This window comes from Pocillopora verrucosa, chromosome 13, assembly GCF_036669915.1.
Source record: "Pocillopora verrucosa isolate sample1 chromosome 13, ASM3666991v2, whole genome shotgun sequence".
NCBI classification, from domain to species: Eukaryota; Metazoa; Cnidaria; class Anthozoa; order Scleractinia; family Pocilloporidae; genus Pocillopora; species Pocillopora verrucosa.
This window is the reverse complement of record NC_089324.1, coordinates 9,671,241-9,690,610: the sequence shown is the minus strand read 5'-3', so window position 1 is coordinate 9,690,610 and position 19,370 is coordinate 9,671,241. Positions and strand designations below refer to the sequence as shown.

Genomic DNA, 19,370 nt, shown 5'->3' with positions numbered 1-19,370 from the left:
CGGGACCCAAGAGATCCACCAAGATCACTGATCACTTTACGTGCATCTCCGCCAATATCATCTACGGTATAACTTGCAATAGTTTCCTTTCCGTTGAGTAACTTCCCTCAGAAGCCTACTTCCTGTTATTTCTTCCTCCGTGTGCTTGCAGAGTTCCTTTACGTACGCAATTGTTCTTTTAATTTTTGCACTGCGCCGAGCGATTATTCGAGGAAATACGGATGTTGATTTATGCATTTTTTCAAAGCTGTTAATTGGTGGAGCAGGTTAAAAAGAACAATGGCTGTCTAAGGTGAGAATATATTAATAAGTTAATAATTTGAAACACCACGGTCAAGACTATGGCAACCGCTTGCCCAACAATCGTTCCAGAAAGAAACAGTGTAGATTTCTCGCTAAATTAGATTTCTAACGGCAATATGGTATGAATTGCTCGGTGGCAGGATGTTTTCTCTGCTTAGTCGAGGATATGGCACATATGATGGTAAAGCTAAAAAAGACACTCAAGAAACCCGGGAACACAAGGTAAACCTTTCAGTCACTGATCATTTGCAGTTTGTGTTGTTCCATCGCGCGGGCTGCCGCATCGTTTTAATACGGGGCCTCAAATGTGTTTTATGTTTTTATTTTATAGTTGATAACACATCAGTAACTTTTTAATTGTTTGGCCTAAAAAGTCATAGTTATAATCCAGCTCTCAAGCGTCAAAGCTAGGCCATCTTTTTCCGCATTTTGATCAGCACACTAATCCCTCCAGCTAGTGTCGCTCAATTAATATTGATCGAACAAAGTTAGGCTGAGTGTGATATTCAGCTAAAACTTAATCACGATGTTAACATTTCTGGCTCTTGGAGTCACTATTGGCAAGCTTGTTTTATTTTTTTCTGATTCACCCCGAAGAAAGTTGTCTGAACTACAGAATAGAAGAAATCTCACTGACACCCAAAGCTGTTGTTTTTGTTGACACCTTACCCACAACAAATCACTCGATGTCTGATTCCACTCGTGCTTGGGATTCTGCGGGGTTAAATGTACAGGCGCCGAAAATATGTGTTCTGCAGAAGAGTAACATGGTAGGCTCATATACTGAGTCAGAGTGCGCAAGAAAGATGATTGAGACAGGGGCGATGAAATTTCTTGCTAGCGTGAACATTTTGGTCAGAAGCAAATGTGTCTTCGACAAAAGCATTTAATGTTGGTGCTTTGTGCACCAATATTAAATGCATTTGTTTGTCAATTACAGTGATATAATTTACGAAATCAATTCAATCAATTTAGTATAATTCCTACCATTTTGAAAATTATGTGCTTAGATACTATACTGACATTTATCCCTTTCACCACTAAGCATGCATTCATTTTACATTTACATTACACCCTGGGTGATTGTTAAATCTATTACATTCATTTTAAATTACTGGTGATCTTTGCAATCTGATTGGTACTTATTGATGCAATTCTTTTCACAATTTGTATCTTTTTCCCTGCCTATAAGACAGCTTTACTTAAACACAACAACCAGTCAAATTTCAAGGCTTGTTTAAAGAGAGTGATCCAAAGTACTGCGTTTCCAACTTTTTACAAACCAGCTCATGCCTGATCAATACTGGATTGATAAAATATTTGTACAGACTTAAGAAAAAAACTTTATTGTGAGGAATTTCAAAATAAATGTAATAAAGTGGTAACTGAACTTTGCATCATGCAATTTTGGTCTAAAATCTTACTTGTAATTTCAAATCTAATCAAATACAGAGCAGCTCAATACTGGATCAATAAAATGTTTGTACAGACCTTAAAAAACTGTATTTTGAGTGATTTAAAAATAGATGTAATAAAGTGGTAATTGATCTTGTGATTTCAAATCTAATCAAAACTATAGCAAAATTCTCGAACCTTATTGGTTATCACCAGCCTCTTTTGAGGACTAACAAGACAGTACACAGGTCATGCTTGTGACTGGATAATGTAATAAGAAAGGTATTACATCATGTTTGTGTAATTGGAAAGTGCACATCATTTGCATGCCCTGTTGTGGCACATTTTGCAGAGTTAGCTGTTGTTTTGCTTATGAAAACATTCAACTGATGTCTAGTTTTATTTCTCAAATTTTGTCATAGTTTTGATTAATTGGTAACAGGACCTTGTATCATCCTATTCGTGGCTGTAATCAAACTTGGGATTAATGATTTCAAGCCCTGAGAAAAGCCATAACAACACATGAAAAAATATAATTATTTTTCACGTTTTCACACCACTCAGTCGTGTGGATGAATGAATGGCAAATCAAGCCTTACAATTCTCTATCCAATTTTCATGGATATTGTCAACTAAAACACTGAAAAATTGGTATCGCTTATTGACAGTGATGTTTAAAATTTCCATGAAGGGAAGGAAAACCAAAATACACAAAGAAAAACCAAAAGCTTCGTACTCAGTGGCTCAGTGGTAATGGCATTCCTGTAGTAGTGATCACTTGTAGATATGGAATTTCTCTTCTTGTGTTCAACTAGATATCTCACTTGTTTGCTGTGCTCACTCCTGAGTTATAGAGTAGAACACTTGAAGAGAAATTCCATATCTAAGGACACCATGTATTATTCCCTATATCTCACCTCCTTGCTGCACTCACTCATGAAATATCCAGTTAAACACTTGATGATAAATTCCATACCTACACACGCCATGTTCAATTTTCTATTTCGTATCTACAGGGTGGTGGATTATTTGAAGTGAGCACTTATTTGAGGTTGGACACTTAATCAAATAAATAGAGGAAATAATAAAATCATAACTTTGATTCAATTCATCATGTCACTTTCTCTCGCACACTATTATAAATGGTTACTTATCCTACTTGTTGGACATCAAATTGTACTGTGATTTTATTTACAGTAAAAGATCTTTGGATTAACATGGAGTTTAGATAAATGTTACAAAGCAAAATAAGTAAACTATCAAAGCTGTTGACAAATCTGCAGTTTTTCTTGACTGTAATTATTCTATTAAGGCAAGTTCTCTCTGTTTGGATCCAATCAAGTCAAAGTCAAGAAACTATACGGAAGACTTTCAGGCTAAAAATGAACCACACAATGTTTTCTTTTGTGGTTTATTTGTTTATTCTATATGACTTTCTTTTCATAAGTTCCCACCTGAATGGTTTTCAGTTGTGTCAAAAGACTCTTACAGAATGTAGATGACCAATCAAAAAGGTCTTTTATATAAATTCTAACTTCACTATATACTGTATCTTCACAGAAGTAAAGCTGAGCATATTAAATGTGGGCTATTGATAAGACTACTGTATTTCTCTGTTTTTAGTTGCATTCAATGTTTTCTGTCAATAACTGGTCATCCAAAGGAAATCAAGAAGGGTTGAATTTTCATAAATTTTTCTTTGGAGCACAAGTTGAAAAACAGTTTCAACTATTGTCTTAAAAGTAATTAAAAGTAATCTCAACAGCCAATGAGAACATGATATAACAAAGATCTAATGAGCACTCCTAGTAACAAACAAACATTAAAGGATTGTGCTCTGCCCATTCTAAGGGATATTTATCAGACATGCCATAATAATTGTTTATTTATGTAAGCAACAATTAAAATCATGGAATTGTGGAATAAAAAGCATGAGCAAATTTGAAGATACTGAAATTAATTGAACAAGCTAACAGGATGAGTGCAGTTTACAGTATATGTGAAGTTTATCACTGCTAACTATATTATTGCTGGTTGGTATGAAAAAATAATTTTATTGTCCATGAGCTGCACTCTTTGGAATTGATTGTTAGTTTCTAAGCCTGCCAATGAATTTGGAGAAATTTTTGACTGTACACATGGTTAATGATGCATGCAATGGTGGTTAGCTAATTGTTTAATAAAGTTTGCTTTGAAAAATTTGCAACTATTTCAAAGTGTTACAAGGAAACTTGCGTTGATTGATGATTTTGCACTTTTGATTGCAAGAAGTTCTCTACTAACTAATAAATAGCAGTATAATGAGTGGGAATTTATCCAGAGTTTGTCTCTTTAAGGAATACTTCTCCCTGGAGGATCTTCATTTACCACCAATCAGATCTAACTACCAGGCCCTGGCACAAAAAGATACTGGTGAATATGACTCAGGACCAAGATATGAAAACAAGCCTTTTAAACTGCCAAAAGTAGAAGACACGAAGCATAGTATAAGAAATGTTCCAAAAACATACACCACTAGAAAAGGGGCATTGCTTCTCTATGCTGAGGATTTCTTTCTACCAGGATCTCCAAAACCAAGAAAGCGCAGACGGAAGTATAAAAAGCAACAAACCATGAAGCTTAAAACAATTGGTGATTTAAGAAATTACATATTGGACTACAGGAATGGGGTATGCCACTTTTTTCTTTTTTTTTTTTTTTAATGTGATGGCAAGCACCAATTAGAGGGTTCCTGGTTAGATTAAACTTTCATACTAATTGGCCATATGATGATAGATCATGGACAAATTGATCATTAATGCTCAGAAATAAGTGGCTATATTAGCCATCAATCAAATAGAATTTTGAATTAATGCTGCATAGATAATTTCCAAAGGGTCTTGATAGTAGCAGGCAAGTGAAGAATTTTAAGTAAAAGACAAAACTTTTAAGTTTGTTAGACAAGTTTTGACAGAAACTTATGTAATCTTCAGTTAATTAATGTACAAAGCATTGGAAGTTGAATTTATAATAAGTAGAAAAATGCTAATTATGATAAATGGTGACAACAAGAAAGAGGCAAAGCATGAAAGTGTGAGAATTAAAAGGATAGTTTTAGATTTACATGGTGTAACTGTCGGTTCAAAGAGGGCTGTTCTCTTTGAATATCATGTAGCTTCTTTTATCTTGAGTTGAAAATCAGTAGAGGCATGATCCAAAAAATTGGAAGCTAATCTGCTGAACACAAAGTGCGACAATGTTCAGAATCTTGCAAATGTTTGGAAATATCACTGGCCTTGTCACTGACCTTGTCACTGACTAAGAGCTCTCTAACATGTGTGGAAAAATGCCGGCACGTTTCGCTGGCAGAACAGGCATTACAGCCGGTACATACAAACTTACAAACCACGCGTGAATGGAGCTGGTCAGGTATAAGGTCTTTCGCACCAAACAAGTTGCCAATCTTGAAAGAAGAGAAAACTAGCTTGATATCCAAGTCTTTGCCATAGTGCTTAATAAAGTGGTGAATCTTTTTCTGAGTGATAGGAGAAAAATAGCCTATGTAGGGTAGCTTAAAGTAAAACATAGGTGAATTGGTGGGAAAGGAACCCTGGGGATGATGCTTGCTTTGGGTCCCAGTGATGTAACGGTTTATAACAGGTAATTTAGTGTTAACAACTGGGTTGAAAACGTAAATTAGCCATCATAAAGGGTAAAAAAGCTGATGTTTCGAGCGTTAGCCCTTTGTCAGAGCAATGGTGAAGGGCTAACGCTCGAAACTTCAGCGTTTTACCCTTTACAGTGGCTAATTTATGTTTTCAACCCAGTTGTTAACACTAAATTACCTGCTATACTCTCCCACCAACGCAGCACCACAGTTTCTTTAAAAACTTACCCCTTTATTTAACGGTTTATAACCTTTTCGATTCAATGGGCTGGGAAAAGATTCTTTTTAAGAATATCAATTAAAATTTTTCAGCCAAAGTTTTTCAAGATGTTCCATAAAAAGATTAGCTAAGACGGGAGCAAGGGGAAACCCCATGGCTATGCCATCTATTTGATCATAGAAAGAACCATTAAATTGGAAATGAGTCTGGGCAGCAGCTGTAGTGAAGAGGCTTCTAAGTTCAGGTTTACTTAATTGAATGTCAGGATTGCCCTCGGAAATGTAATTGAGTGCTAAGTCAATACACTCATCAAGGGGTATGTTAGTAAAGAGACTTTCAACATCAAAAGAAACCATTTATGAGACATAGATAAAGATTGGATGTCCTGCACAAAAGTAAAAGTGTCAGTGGCAGTCAGTAATCAGCTGGAATGTGAGGCATTAAGAGACTACATAGGTACTTGGCCAGGTTGTAATAATTATTGTATATTCTAATAGAAGATATGATGGGGCAAAATAACAGCATGGAGTTAGGTCTATGATCCTTACATGCATTTTGGGAAGGTCGTAGATTCTTGCTGGCTGGGAGCCTTTGGTGTAGATGTTTTCATACACAACGTTGTCAAGATGACCATTTTTCTTCAATATTCAGAGGAGTCATTACAGTTGACCTTCTCTCAATAGGGTGGGATCACCCTTAATGGGCCAAAAATTGGAAGTGTCATTGATGATTTTGAGGATACCCTGGTTGTAATCTATTGTGGGATGGTATGAGGAAACATAAGAATAAGCCAAATGAGAAAGATCCAAAGCAAGTTTTCTTGCTTGTTTAGTGTCTCTCAAGTTCTTAAACATAGGCCAGAAATCACTCAGAAAAAGATTCGCCCTTTGACCTGAGTCACTTTGTTCACTTGAGAATTTCAACTGTTTCAGCTCAACAAAACTTTCAATTCATTCATGACCTATCATGTAACAGAGTCCAAAAGGTATCCAATTTCACTGGTATGCTGTTATGATACTGCTTACCAAATTCAATCTTACGCATGGGTGGATGTTTAATGGAAGTAAAAAGAACTTTGCAGGGTACTAGTTTTTGACCGGATGATAAGCAGTAATAAACAACTAATAAGTGCCTTTTTAAGTTTTGCACCCATATCATGCCCTCAGATAGATCCCGCTTCCCATCCTCTCCCATCCCCTGTCCCCCTCCACTGTGCAGGGGGGGAGCTGTAATAGGCTAATTTTATTGGTGACTGTTGAAAGTTTCCCAAGCTCTGATTTTTGCTTTTCTGTCATCTAGGGTGATCCCCTTTTTCTTGCACTTCTTGAGAAGCGGATGAGTGGCCACAAAGACCAGTCAGTAAGACCAGGCTTTTCACCAAAACGTTACATTGCTACTCTTGGAAATTCACTGGAAGAGGACACTTGGAATCGTTTAGCAGCTACAGGATCATTTAAGGACCCCTCCTTGTTGACCTATATCCCACAAAGGACTCCCGAACATGGTGAAGCTGTTTGTAGTCTTTTTTCAGGGAAACCACAGCCATATAGTACAATGTCACTACCTCCTATTTCTCCTTCAAGTTCAATGCTTGAAAGCTCTTTTCATTTTTATAAGAATGGAATGTCAACCGGTGCTGCATCAATGATCTCTTTAAACAGTGAAACTGAAGAATATGCACCATCTTCAAGGGCTTTGAGTCCAGCAGAATCACTGAATGATCGTCTGTCAGAGGTTGAGTTTCTACCCCAAAGAAAAGACCCATATAGTCAGTTAAATTCCACTCAAAAAGAGAATCTTTTATCACAACTTTTGCTACAAAGAACTTTAGAGTCAATGAATTCTGATTTGTCAGACCTCCAAGGATGGGTAACCAATTATCCCGAATCTGGAGGAGGAATGGAAAAGGATCCTGTCTCTGTGGTAACAATATCAAAAAGTAAAGCAAAACACAGAGGAAGCCTGAAATCAGGCTCTTTGTCCTCAATACCACGTTTGCCACCCATACAGTCTGCAGGTGCTCGGCCTTCAACACCTGTTGAATTGAAAGAAGAGTCACCGTTGCTGCAGATATCAATGGAACAAACTATTCACCAACAACCAGATATCACCACTGAAAAAGATGAAACTGATAACATTCTTGATCCTAGTTCTGTCCATCTACATTTAAGTTCAATCTTGGTGGATGAAAATATTCCTTTTGTTGATCAGGGAGATCTTCAGGGAAGATCGCAAGGTTAGTAACATGTAATTAGGTTAGTTTTCCATGGGCTATAATCTTCTTGTAAGCTAACTTATTGTTTGCTTTATATTGATAAAAATCCCAATTCAATTTTAGTAAACAATCTTGATTTCTGAAATGTTAGAAATGTACCTAAACTTACTTACATGTATGTGTAATGAATACCATGTGATCCAATATACAATAGACCCTGCCAACTCATACTCCAAGGAGAAACAAAAAATGGCTTAAGTTAGCAAGGTTCAAGTTAGCTGATAGTGATTGGCTGTAAAATTGGGTCAAAAGAAATCCAATCTTGTTTGAGTTACCAGGGGTTTGAATTAACCCAGTTCAAGTCAGGGGGTTCTTCTGTAGTTTTTATTTTGCACCTACTGTGTCATTGATTTGTGTTCATTATCATAATGATACATACATGTAATAATATATACATATTGTGTTATCTGTTCCAGTATTATGTTATCTGTTCCAGTATTATGAGTTGCAGATTTTTTTTTTTGACATCCATTCAAGACTAAAGCCCCAATTGCTTAGATGGTTATTAGCTTGAGGAATTTCTCCCTATAGGTGCTCACCAATCCTGTTTTTTTTCTAGAATTTTGTCATTTACATTTCTCAAGTCAAATGTTATGTCTCACTAATTAGGCATAATCTTTAATGTAAGCTATTGTGTCTGGTATTCAGCGAGGGGCAGTTCCTGATTCTGATACTAATTTTGCATTCTTGAATTGTTTTCAAAACACTGGTATCTCAGGGAATGTTTCATGGACAAATACATTTGCTGTTTTGGATAACCATTAAGTTCAATGCATTTTCCAGACTCCTCCTCTCCTGTCTTGTAGGTGATGGAGATACAGTTAGTTATTCTAAAGAAACTACAGCTGATATTGAGGATGACATGAAACAAGAAGACCAAAGTGAGAATGCCAGCCAATCAGTGATCATGGGGAAAAGCAGTGAAGGTACCTCGTACATTTAATATTCCTCCCTTTATTTTCAGGGTTTTTAGGAAGAACTACATGTACAAATACAGAGCAAAAAATTTTTAAATATAGTACAAAAAATGACCAAAAAAAACAACCAATGATGCAAGACTGCATAATTATAAATTCATCATCTGTCATCTGTACTTTTAAGAGTATTTTAAACTGAATAATGTAAACTTTTGCAGTATAGCATCATGAGTTTCCAGATTTGACATGGAATATGAAGTATACTGCTTTGTGGAGAATTACATGAACAAGTATTGTATTCTACTTTGATAAACTGCTAGATTGTCCTACCAAATTTTATCGGATGTCTTCATAACTTAGAGAGAGAGAGGAAGAAATTGCATTAAAACTGGGGATTTTTTGTCACAACTTCAACCTATCAGAAGAGATTGATTTTTAACTGCCCCTTGCAATGTAAGTACATTACTTACAGTAGCAATGTGAATAATTAAACTTATCAGTTAGAGGGAGAGTGCCTTGATATGACACCAAATCCAAGAAAGCAATTCAATGACAGCTTGAATGCGACAACTAGAAAAGAGAATTACATTTAAATTTTGTCTTCTGTCCCAGAATCAGATCGTCCTGGGATTCAAAGAAGACCAAACAAATGGAAAGAGAATTCTGGCTGTGAAAATTCAGTGGAAGATCAAGTGATGATAAAAAGTGATGACATGATTGCACTTGATGACATTGTGCTGAGTGAGGACACTACCTATGATGATAAAAGGCAAAGTACTCAAGGAGAGGAGATCAAACATAAGCAGACATTAGAAAATGTGGACCAAATGGAAGAACGTTCTGAAGATGACAGTCAGCCACAGGTGCAGAAGATAGATATGGCAGAATTAGATCATACACATACAAAAGCTGATGATGAGGATGAAGGAATTGGAATTGATGAAGGTGTGGTTGATATGAGTGAAAAAATGGGAGTTGCTGATGACAATTTGGCAATTACTGAGGAAGGTAATCTTAATTTTTATTTAAGGAAATACAGTGTATGATATCCGATCTCATTATTAAATTACCTTTGATCGGAAAGTAAATTTACAAGATATTGCAGATCTTCTCAATGTTTTTATGATTTTTATTATAATATATTCATGTTTACTGCATGAATTGACAAGGATACCTTGTCACTTTTCAACTGGAGTGAATTCACATGAACGTTACATTAAATGTTGGCATATGTTACATTGATAGCAATGTTGCGTGATGTGGTGATATATTGTGTTCTAGGCATCCAGACCAGTCAGGAGAACACCTCATTGCCACCAGCTGAACCTCCTCCCCCAATAAGCTTGGAGGAACTTCAGGGGGAGGCTCGAACTGTGGCCAGTAAAGTTCTTAGTCGTCCACAATCAGGAATGGTGTTCATGGAGGACATAAAAGCTGCCATTGCAATGTGGGCTGATCGCCTAACAAACCTTTTAGGACCCCCTCGACAAGGTATATAACACAATGTCAATTTGTCAATGCTATGTAAAGAAGGATTTTACAGATTTACCTCTAGCGTGAGCCAAGGGGAAATATTTGAGATCAACGGGATTTTTTTTCATTCCTTTTGGTGTTGATAGCAAAAAAATAATGAAATTAGACGAGTGCAATCCAGTTTTATCTTTGAAGCCAGCAATCTTTACCAGTGCACTTCAAAGTTGAATTCAATTAAACTTAATATTTTAATTCGTTTTACGAATGTAAACACCCTTTATGCTATATTGAGAAAGACCTCCACATAAATTGCTTAGGCCCTTCAAGCAAAATTACCGAAATAGAGTTGAAGAGTGAGATACCCGCACGAAATACAAGTATGTAAATATATGTGGTAAGAATATATTCTCTGTCGATTAAAATTTACGTTTCGTATGTTACAAATACATTGTGGATCGTGTGAAATGGAAACTCTTTCGCGGTGTTGATGCCATATCTATCTTGATCATCAGATTTATAGCTTTACACCAGTCTTTGCAATTCATATTGCATGGGCTCTGATATACCGCCAATGTAAATCAGCAGGCACGAGGCTTGAGTTTGTCCTTTGTTCTGGGTTTTTTTTCCCTTTTGATCTCTCTTATTTTCCTCGTCCTTTTACTGCAACGCATAAGTTAACCAGAAATACTATCGTCACTTCTGTTTATCTAACACTTACTTCTGTTTTATGTTGTTCAAGTTAATTTTGTTTGCTTTCAGCGGAACGTGTCAGCTCTGCTAACCATCAAAGACAACATTCAACACACCTGGCAGCAAAGGAAGGGTTACTTCGCCATGCAAGGCATCGCAAGATGAGCAGGTCGGCAGGTCCATCACCTGCAGCTCTACGGGAAGCGCTCAGGATTTCTGGAGGTAAGCAAATTGACAGCTTGTAGCAGATAGTACGTTTACAATCAGTGCAATAAAATGCTAGAGCTTTGAGTACGCCGTAGATAGAAGTTGAAATGATTGTCTTGTGATATCAGGACACTCCACCCCTTCCCCCCGAACTTGCGTAACTCGTTAAGATGTCAGTCATTACTAGTGATTCATATCATCCAGCGAAGTTGGAATAAGTTTGAAAGTGTAAGCTCATGTATGTGTTCGTCACAAATATTGCTACAAACACTCTGTAAACATATAAGTAAATCTGTCAACCCTTTACTCCCTGACATCAGGATCCATATTCTTCGTATTCTATTCTCTACTCATTTTCTCAGGTGCGGGCAAGGAGAACTTGCTTAACAATCAAGAGCCGATGATCATTTAGAGTTTATTTTTCTAGCCTTAGTGTGTGATTCAGGGGTGATTTTGTAGGAGAAATGAGATGCTTGTCATTCTTAGTGGTTAAGAAGTTAATAAAGCAGTTATAATTACCAATCTTGTTCAACGAATACTGACTTGGTGACGTGCTTCAGTGCGACTTGGTTAACGAATAAGTTACAACTTTCGGTAACGTTTAAATAATCAAACAAGGATAACTGTCCAAACGATCATAACTAGTTATAACTACTACAAGCAATAGCTGACCATTTTCCTGACACCTTTTTTTGACCATTTTGTGCTGTTAAGCATGTCACTTTCAGTTCATCCACATGTTTGTTTGATAAGCCACAAATTAGTGCGCTTTTGTTTGACAGGTGAAGTGATGGAAATAGAGGTCCTAAAAACCTTGCCACCACTCCCCAAACGATTGAGCAAGACCAGCCAGTCGCAGCCTCCTGGCCTAGATACCAGTGTCCATAAATTCTACGAGAAACGTGAGTTTATTATCCGTAGTTACATGATAGCGTGATTGCTCCACTCCATCATGTGTTCCAAAAAAAATGAGAGCAACTTGACTGGACAGAAATAGATCTTATTGACTAAGAATGTTGTGTCAGGGCAGGTTTAATAATTGTTTCTATGATTAGTAGATAACTAGGCAATTGGCTCTCTTGTTCTTTCCCAAAATTGTTGGAGAAGGAGTCTTATATTCATTGGCCAGTGAAGGATTTTGTTAGTTGGCCAACAGATTACAAGCGAAAAAAAAAAGGCTTAATTGGAAAAAATAGTGAGCCTCGTTTTGGTTTCCTTTTCGGCTTCTGTTTTGTGAACCCAAGAAGTTGAGTTTTAAAATGTAGCCATTCCGACCTATCTTTCCCGTACTGGGAGATTTTAGATTATATTTAAAATGATTTCCCTGTGCTTCATTGCTGTGTATAAACTCAATTTCTCTCTTGTCCACTCAAAGATGGCTCCGCATCAACCAAACGATCTGGTTCGTCTAATGCAGCTCAATCGATACCCTGGGAACGGGTTTCAAATGCTGACGTGCAAGTTGACGTTTTTAGTTATGCAACTAAAGACGAAGAGCCTAGCTTTCATAGAGTTCAGTTTGATGAGATCGATGACGAAGAATCAGATGACGAGGATGAAGAATTCAAAACAGCTTTGGATGCTGTTGTAACAGAGGTGAAACAGGACTACACTTTGATCGAAGCAAGGTCAAGAGTGGAAACTTCGTCCCCAAAGAAAGAGCAGAAGCCATTTCAGTTTCCCCGTCCGGCAGAATCTAAGCCGCCAGCTGGTCTCCAAAACAAACAAACACAAGGACAAGTCAAAGGGAAAGCCAAGTCAGTGCCCGCTAAGAAAAAACCTGTTGTGAAAAAAAGGGCAGGCAAGAAATCAACAAAAGAACCATCCAAAGCCTCAAATAAAACTTCGAAAACAGGGAAAGGGAAAGGAGAGACACAGAAAAAAAATCATCAGGAAAAACAAGAAAATCTTTCTGACGTAAAAGCGGCGGAAGGAGAGAAGACTGACCCTTTAAGAGTTGACTCGGAAACAGGTGAACATGAACCGGCAACATCACAAAGGACTGTTGTCTCGTCGGCTCTTTCTGGAGTTACCTCATCTAGAGTTTCCTCTAAAGCTTCTGATGGGTTAAGCGAAAAGAAAACTGCAGATTCGCCGTCAGAAAGACACGATACACCAGTTGTTGAGGTTCCTTTTCTGGCACCTAAACCTACTGAGCCTCAAATTATTCAGCCAGAACCGGAACCAGAAGTAGAGAGAACGCCTGAACCTGAGGAGCAAAAACCCTCTCAGGAGTCTAGAGCAGCTAGAAGGGCAGCGGAACGAGCGGCTGCCGCAGAAAGAAGACGCCAAGAGGTCGAACGTAAGAGAAGGGAGAGGGAAGAGGCCAAGAAAAGAGCAGCTGAGGAGGAGACTCGATTACAGCAACTTAGGCTAGAGGCTGAAGAAGAAATGAAGAAAAGGGAAGAAGAACTTAGGTAAGACTGTGAACAGTGATCAATGCATGTCTGCATGTATAGTTTCTATCTGAAGCTGAAAGCACAATGATGGTTAAACATGATTGTAAAATCTGAAATTTCTTGTTTCTCATCACCATCGACCGCTCTCTCTCACCCACCATGTTATAAGAAATGTTCCTTTCAGCGCACATTTATTCTCTTGCTTGTGCTTGTGTTCGAGCATGTGCTTACAATTATATTTGTGCTCGCAGTTATGCTTGTGCTTATGCTTACGTTTGTACTTGTGTTTCGTACATCCTGCTTTGTTCATGTACATACATTGATGATTATGCTTTTGATTCAACATGAGCTATCCTATCGTGCTTGTGCTTGTGCTTATACTTACATGTATGTAGGTGGTCATTCTCGTACTCATAAATATGTTTTTGTACATGTGAATGCTGTTTATTAAGAATTAATTCATGCTCAGTGAGCGAGTATCAAGGTATGAAAGTGCCTAAATTACATGCGGTGGGACGTTTGGAGAGCACAGCGAGAGTAACCAAGAGCAACGTAAGAGCGACTTTTTTTTTTCAAGACCGCGTGAGGTCTGGTTTAAATATAAAACAGGACCATTTCATTTAATTTGGAGCTCACGGCACGCTTCTGAAAATCACCTATATTTCAAAATCTAAATATCGCATTTCGTGGCAAATTTTCAAGTAACATTTTTCCCATGTGGTGTAACTCGGTTCAGGTCAAGCTCAAAATAAGTGGAAATAATGTTGTTTTCTAGGATATAAATATAGTTTCATTTCCGACACAATTTAATTATGCACCCTGTTATTAAATCCGGATTCCAACCAAATTTTAGCAGTTAGCACCGTGTTCGATCAGGAAACCAATACAGTAAGCTAAAATTGCAAAGCTGACGACGACAGATTAATTTTTAACCTTGCTTTCGTTTCAAATTCTCATCCATTTCCCATGGCGAAATTGTTTACTATAACACATTCCATAAGCTAGCGGCAGGTGTCTGTTTTTCTTCGCATATTCGAACACACTTAAGTTTTTAGAAAGTTCTAGGATAAAATTGAGCCTTATTGCGGACTTGATATAGGATAATTCAATCATTTATACCGGTAGATCAACAGTTATCTGTTGAAGACGGAAGGCAATCTGATAGTAATGTAACACACCTAAGTGATTGTCACGCAAGGCTAAACTTCTTGTAAGAAATTTTCTTGTTCCCTTCTTGCGATTTTTCGGCTACGTAATTAGCACTTTTAACAACTTTTTCATATGCTGATATACAATATGTTACCTAGAAAGGGTCATTTCACTGAAAAGCAGAGATATGACTGTAGTAGGACTATACCTAAGACTCTCTACTTATTGATCAGCTATTAATTTCATCGTACAAGCTCCAAAACCTAGATCTTGTGGACCTTTTCTTCTGAGTCATCCGCGTTAAGCGCCTTCATATTGAATGATAAACCACGTATATTCCACTGGAAAGACTTGACACATCTGGTTCAAATTCCCCATCCCCCTCAGGTAAGGTTCAAACTCCCCCCCCCCTCCCCCTCCGCGGCACGGACGAACGGACAACAGTCAAATGCCCGTGGGTTGCCCGGAGAGGATGTTGAAACTTCGAATTAATCGGTACATAACGTCACTGACACTGATTCAGCGTTAATTGCACATCAAAATCTAAACAATGAATGTCAATTAGTACGCTTCGCTCAGGTAATTCGATTGAATTAACGACCACGCCTATGTAGAAAAAGACAAACTTGCGATCACGAGCGACTCGTATTTCTCTACAATTAATTTATTTAAAAATGATTTTCTTATTTTGTTGGAATTACATTTTTTGAGACTTTAATTTAACTCTCTTTTCAAAGAAAAACAAAATTTCCTCAAAGCTTCCATGATGTTCAGATCACATCTATTGAGATATTTCTGCAAAGAAAAGTTTTGATGTAAACTACGCGTCGATAGATGCTCCTGTGAAATTATTTTTAGATGTTTATCGTCTTTTGTAGTGTCACGGCAAGAACTGGAAAGATTACATCTTCGGATCTACATAATTTGCTGATCAAAACGAAAAAATGCATCCTCTTCAAAGAAAAAAATTTCCTCTAAATTTCATGATGCGCTAATCACACCTATTTAGAAGATATTTCTGCAAAGAAAACTTTTGTTTTTAATTGCGCGCAAACCTGAAACAATTGCGAGATGTTTATCGTCTTTTTCTGTCTTCCTTACAGTCACGACAGAACTCAGAACATAATGTGCTAGTGGCTATAGGTCAGAAATTACAAAAGGATAGAACTCAACTGTGTATCGATTGCGAGTGTCGAACTAATAAGATACTCCGAAACAAAGCAGACTGGAAACAAACAGTAATTAGCACCAGGAGTGGGGACAAGATCGGAATTCTACTGTTACACTCACATACCCGCTCACCCACTCACTCATCTCGACGATATGTTTGGCTTCGCCTTCTATAGGAGGTAGTAGCCACAGAAAAGAAAAACTGGAAAAAAGGTAGCAAAAAACGCACGTTTAAAAATTGTTCTTTAAAGTGCCTTGCTGAATCTGCGATCAGTTTTGCGTGATTATCCTTTAGCATGGCAGGATAACTCTGCTAAAATGCACGACATCTTTGTGACCCTCTCCTCCACCCTAAACCCGAAGAACATCGATGCCTGGAACAGGTCCTCTGGTCAGATTGCTGAAAGGTGTGAAGAATTGGCGCTTGAGCTAAAATTTATTCCAATCGGGCCTCAAAATCGGTATTGCCGACAAACTTTCGGTGTTTAGAAATGACTTAACTGAAGAATCAAAAGCGTCACCCTTTTGTCGAAGTAGTAGTTTTATCTTGCGAACAGTATCCCCAACCAATGCCAGAAAAGACTGATTTCCACTTCTGAAAGTTTTGCAACTAAAACTCTCAATTTGTGAAGAACGTTCTCTACTCAGCTAGGATTCTTTGTTTGTATTAGTGATTTCAAATGACACAATGTCCATCACACTTTTATCTTCAATTCTAGTTCACCTTAACTATCTGATTCCGTCTTCAGCTCCACATTCGGTATTCTTCTGCTATTTCACTCATTTTGAACTCTGCCTCTGTTTCGTCTGTAGTCTGAATTTTGATCATTTTCCAGGGGTTCCTTTGTTATTCTTTTCCTCTCTCTCCTTTCCCCTTTTATTTTGTTTGTGTTGTATCCTGCTTTTTGGCTCTTCCAAATAATGTCACTATTTACGTATAACGGCAGCACTATTTAACTCTGCACGAGATCGCCGCTGCGAAATAAAGCAAGTCTCACAGCGATGACTAAGGGATAAGAAAAATATATTGAAACTATAAATTTGGAAAGAATTTTCAGATGTGATTTAGTGCAATCAGTTTTTGTAATGTAAGTATTAAAAACTCTCTACTTTTCAGTGGATTCAGTCTTTAATGATAACTTATTCTACACTATCATATGAACAAGTTTGTTGAAGCGCTATTCGCGAATGTTCTTGGCAGAAAAATTGCAAGAAAGAAACAAAAAGTTTATCGTGCTGGCAATGCGTTAAGCTTCTTTAGTACTCTCCAAGCTTCCCAAGTGCTTCCATACTTTGATATCGACAGCTTGAAGCATACACCAACTTAACACAAGCCTGTGCTTAAAGTTACATAATATTCTCCTGTTTATACTTTTGTTAGCAAAACTGCTTAAGTCAATTTTTATTCATGTACTTATGTACGTTTTCTACTAATGCTTTCCGCTTACGCTTATGCATTTGTTGTTTCTTGTGATAGAGTGTGAACAAGTACAATTTTGTGTTTGTACCAACTTGATCGATGCGCTTGTACGATTATCAACTTGCAAGTCTAAACTAATGTTTTGGTGCATTTCGTGTTCATGTATGACGCTACTTTTTCAGGAATAATTATTTTCAACAATTCGAGCGTAAATATCGACAAACCTAAATCCCTTTCATTTCCCTGTTCTAGAACCCTTCCATTTCCTTGCTCTTTTCCCAGAATAACGTGCTCACTTATCATTTTGGTTTACGTGCATTTCTAGTGTTGTGGCTATGCTGCTTGATTCGTTGGTTCCCTCGAAGAAATCAGAGAGCCCAATGCGTTATTGCCAGTGAACTTTTGCTTGTTTTGTTCACGGCTGATCTTTTCCAAATTTTCAGTGAAGATCTGCCGTATTATGTTCACAACTTGAGAAGATTATGCTTGATTTTGGCAGAAAGTTAGTTTTGGTTTTGTTCAGGGTGATAATGTATTGTTCGTCTTTTTGAAGGCGAAAACGAGAGGAAAAAGAAGAAGAAAAACGGCGGAAACAGGAAGAGGAGATGGAGCAAGAGCGGCTAGCGAGCATTAAAATTGAAAGAGAACGTCGCGCGAAGGAAGACTGGAAAAAACGACAACAACAGGTACTAGCACAGAGAAAACTCGAAGAGGAATTGCGTAAAGAACAAGAGAAAATAGAGGCCGAACTTGAGGCTGCGCGGCTAAGGAAGAAGAAGAGAGAATTAAAGCTATGGAGGAGTCAGATAGGATAGCATTCCTGGAGAAAATGCGTCAAGAAGAGGAGGAACTGAGAAGGCGACTGGAAGAGCAGAGAAGGAAGGAGGAGCGCGAAAGGAAGCTTCGAGAGGAAGAGAGAAAACAACGAGAAGACGCTCTGGCTTTACTACGGCAGAAGCAGCTACAAAGACATTTGTTTATCGCAGGAATCCTCAAAGAAAGTCATTACCTTTCATTGTCCCAACGATTAACCAAGGCCTTTACGTTTTCATACTTTGATCTTATTCCATGGAATCATTTGCAGCATTTAAAACCTCCGCCTTCTCCAGTCCGAGACCTTCTTCACTCGGTTAGAGAAAATATCCCTCCAACCATACTGGAAGAAGACGAAGTGACAGAAGATTAGCATATGGAAAATTATCACTTCTCAGAAATAGTCTTAAAAACAAAGAAATTGGTTCATATGAAGATATTAAAATTGAATTTTGAAAGCTCCATTGATTATTTCTGTCCATTTCCTTCAATAGCAGGCTATAATAACGATGACAATAGATGGGAAAGGGGAATTATGCCTCGGAACCACGTTGCCTTTATATTCGCCACTAAAGGGAATTATTTTTAATGTAAAAAAGACACAACGCGCGCCCTTACTGGTCATATATCCGTCACATATTTGCCTGTAAACACATAGAAACTTGGAACTCTTTTTTTTCTCAAGCATTTCAGTGGTCCAGAATCGTAAATCCTCCAATTTGATTGGCTAATTCCGCGCGCTTCAGCGATCCAAATTTTGCCGTCCAGACCCCGGGTACGGACCGCACCGAGTTTTGTTATTTGCACATTTCAATCTTTTCACGAGAGAAACTAAAAGATGTAAACATGTAACAAGTGACTCACAGTAATGGATTCAGACCACGAAAGCTAACAAAACGAAAGCGAATTTTATTGTCTCGAAAAGGAAAACATACTTCAAGATAAACTATGTTCCTTGTCTAACGCTGAGCAAAGCTTTGAATTTAACGACAACTTTTCTACTGTAAATTGCACATTAGAAACCGAAAGAATTCATAGAGTAAAAGCCACATTAAATCCCCTTGTGTAGCGAGAAAAAGTGCCTCGTTAGACTTCAGATTTTCGGTGGAAGAAATACTAGATTTACACACCCCATTGCAGCAAATAGACAAACAGACAATAGTAAATAGTACATCTGGTCCTGATTTTGGTATTGTGCTACCAATGTCAACTTCTCGATCTTTCTTAAGAGAAAGAAAAAAGTCCTGAATACATCCATTTCCAATCAAACAGTTTCCTATATATTGTTGTTCC

General features: G+C 37.6%; 1 non-coding gene across 1 annotated transcript; it reads left to right on the top strand.

Annotated features, from left to right (window-relative positions):
* Positions 1-337: 337 nt before the first annotated feature.
* Positions 338-18,535, top strand: LOC131784180 (uncharacterized protein KIAA2012 homolog). The gene is made up of 10 exons (XR_010716005.1): positions 338-525; positions 4,035-4,367; positions 6,864-7,800; positions 8,646-8,765; positions 9,369-9,764; positions 10,038-10,247; positions 10,989-11,141; positions 11,909-12,028; positions 12,502-13,543; positions 17,818-18,535. It is a non-coding gene; the product is annotated as an uncharacterized protein KIAA2012 homolog (transcript).
* Positions 18,536-19,370: the final 835 nt, after the last annotated feature.